This window comes from Haemaphysalis longicornis, unplaced genomic scaffold (genome assembly GCF_048455015.1).
Source record: "Haemaphysalis longicornis isolate Haplotype H1 unplaced genomic scaffold, Haemaphysalis longicornis Haplotype H1 scaffold_12, whole genome shotgun sequence".
NCBI classification, from domain to species: Eukaryota; Metazoa; Arthropoda; class Arachnida; order Ixodida; family Ixodidae; genus Haemaphysalis; species Haemaphysalis longicornis.
This window is the reverse complement of record NW_027526225.1, coordinates 6,816,587-6,819,948: the sequence shown is the minus strand read 5'-3', so window position 1 is coordinate 6,819,948 and position 3,362 is coordinate 6,816,587.

The following is a 3,362-nucleotide window of genomic DNA, read 5'->3' as shown; positions in this document are numbered from 1 at the left end:
TTGACGTTTGGTGCTTGTCCGCCCCGATTTTGCGTGTGCGTAACTTTTTATCATCATGATAGACTTAAAATCGCATACAATAGCTCAAGACGTGAGTTAAATTATAGTTTCGTATACCGCTACGGAAGAAACATTGCCGGCGTCGCCCTTTCTTTGCGAAGCCGGTCCTGTGCGGAGCGCGAAGAGTCGGAGCTAGTCGTCAGCTTCTAACAAAGGGAAGAGTCAGCTGCTAGTGACCGATAACAGCGAAAATGCAAGACCAAAAAGAATTCCAGGCCTTCGGGGCTGTCGGCTTTGACAGAAGACATTACGATCCGCGGTAATTGTACGTAAGGTAAAACAGTTTTTACAACTTTCCGAACGCTCGAAAGTATTTTATCACATCACTTGACGTTGTCATGGCATGAAAGTACGACGGCATGCACTATGGGCCGCAAAAACTGTAGGTTGAGTTCCAAATAACCCACTCTGTGTATAGGCGCATGATGGTTGTATACCGGCCTTCAAGCCATGCAGAATGGAGGTTTATTGAGCAAAACGAGTCACGTTTACGGTAAAAATGCAGTAACGCTATGTTTGTTCATACCTGGAGGGATATTTCGGTACATTTTTCGAAGCCATATATCATTCCAATATTCAGATATGCGTTGTAGTAAAACTGTACTCAAGCGGAGGAGGAATAGGCGTAGAAAACATTATTGAACAGGTAAGTAAAATATAGCTGGTTAGTGGGTGGGCTCCTTAGTCCAGGCCAAGAGAGTAAGAATCGTTTTCTTCAATTCTTAGAATATGCCATCCCAAGTAGACCGGGATTTGTTATTTACGCCTGGGAGGGTTGTAAAACAACAAAGAGCTGCTTGGACATGTCCATCTGTACCGATTCTTGTTATATATGCACGCATACTATTTAATGTGTTTGTTAGCGACTATAGGAAGCCTTCAACACCGTAATCATGTCATAACTTTTCGGCTTGAGAGTCAGTTCGTTTCGTTATGATAACGATGGTTACCATAGAAATTCGGAGCACAAAAGCCGCCTTTGAGTACTCTATACAACGTTGCCTGAGGCGCGATCGCGGTGGAGTAGCACAAACCTTCTCATGGTATTTGCATGTGAATAAACAACGCACGCTGCGTATATGCCCCTTCTTGCACTCAGCCATAACGAAAGCCATTTTGTGAAGAATGGAATGTATGCCATACAGCCTGAAAGAAATATCGACACGATCTTTGTGAACCTCCTAAACATCCCCAAAACTACTAATAAGACGTTTGTGACGGCGCAGAAAAATTTATACGTTGGGCAGAGAACAAAAAAACATTAATCTGATACAAGCCAATAACAACGAACGGAATAGAAGACAGTCGCTTTATTTTCTGCTGCGCGATGCGCGTGCAGGGGTTCGCTGCTTGGTACGCATACATTAGACTGTTGTGACTTCATTGGAGCATCTTAAAAACACTGTAGGGAAGCCTGCGCGTTCTAAATACTTATCGAGGAGCTCTGAGCGGTGAACCTCGCGAATAAGCTAGAAAGGACAAGTTGCACACGATCTTGTGACCGATGCCCTAAAGAAAGTTGCTCCCTCTCGTCGTATGTTGCAAACTTGTGGGTGATGCAGCTTGAAATTATTCAGATGAGTCAGAAACTAGCAAAAATAACTATTACCAGAAATGCGCTTTTTAATGCACTACAACATGAAAGCGGGCGATTTCTAGCCCTGGCACTTCTGACACTCACAAGCGGACAACAGCGGCGGGAGGGTAGCGGCGGGAGGGTAGCAGCGGCGCGAGTGTAGCAGACGACACTGGCGAAAGTCCCTAAGCTGACGTCAGAGCCAGGGGGCACCACTAAAACATCTCACCGCCAATGGCGCCGAAATCGCGCCACCACACGAACGCGTGATGTTGACGTCACGATCACGCCACAGATGTTAGCGACCGGTGCGCGCACGAACGACATATGTGGTTTAAGCGCGAACCGACCGCGGCGAGAGAGCGCGATGCGAACACCCCCACCTGTTCTTGCGCGCGAACCGACTGTTGCTCAGCGCGAACCCAACGCGGCGAGAGAGGGTGTTGCGCACGTCCGTTGGCACGTCCCCACCTGTTGTGCGCCCGAACCGAACGCGGCGAGAGAGGGTGTTGCGAGCGGAGAGAAGGCGAGGAGGACGCGGGGGAGAGGGCGCACCTGTGGCCGACGGTTGAATGAGTCAAGGATTTAAGGCGCGTTCGTAACCATCCATTCTGTGTCGGCTTTGTGGCGCAGTGGGTAAAGCACCATGTACCTTGCGTTCCGCCCGCAGAGTCGTGGGATCGGAACCTGGTGCCGGTAAGTATTATTTTTTTATATAGTGTAGGGGGAGCGATGCGGACTACGACTACGGACATCAACGCGGGTGACATCGTGAGTTACTTAAATGCTTTGCATTTAAAAGACTATCGTCTTTAAAAATCATAGATGCTTGATTTCGCGAAATTAAACACTTCATCCACTGCAGAAAAAATCACTCCGCCGTCGCCTACTGTCGCCCGCGCTACTATAACTCCTGGGGGCATTTTAAGAAATTAAACGGCGACAGTTACGGAAGGTTCCACTAGATAGGCTCCACGTTCTGCTTGGAACGCACGTGGAGTAGGGCAACGTGGTTTTATAAACAAACATTGAAGTAGGGCGCCTCGATGCACGCGCGTCTCCGCCGTACGGCAGCGCTGGCATCGAGGCACCCGGCATGGAGCAGTAGAACGCGGTAAACTTAAATTGATTTCAGCAAACCTTTGGCGTCTTTAACTTGGGAAGAGCGCGACGCAAGAGGAACAACGACAGGTGAGCGTCAAAGTGTAGGGACGCATTTACTTGGCAAATGTCGATAAAGACTATCGTCTTTTGTCGACATTTGCAGCAAAAGGAGCAGGTACGTGGCCAATTTTTCGGTACACACTGAGGGTCGCGCAGAGATCGTCGTCAAGTAAAATTTTGGGCGCGTGTTGGTCGGGGTAGGAGATGTGCAGAAAGCCTAAGGTGGATTCATCTTCTCAGCGCACAAATAACGGGACAAAGGGCAGGATAACACTGGACAAGCGCTAAACCAAAACTAAAATTATTTTAAATTTTTTATTCTTCCCTTTGTCCCGTTATTTGTGCGCTGAGAGGAGGAGTCTGTACCAAGTAGCCCGGTTTTCTACGCCCAAGGTGGCCCTTTGGAAGCCTTCCAGCATGTCTGTTGTACTGGGGAGCTGCGATGAGTTCGTCCAGTGGGCTGCGGACGACAATATCCATCAGTCGTTCTGTTGAGGCCGATACTGGAATGGCCGCTGCTAACTTGACAGCTCGGAGTACATGCCGCTCGACTTTTTCCATG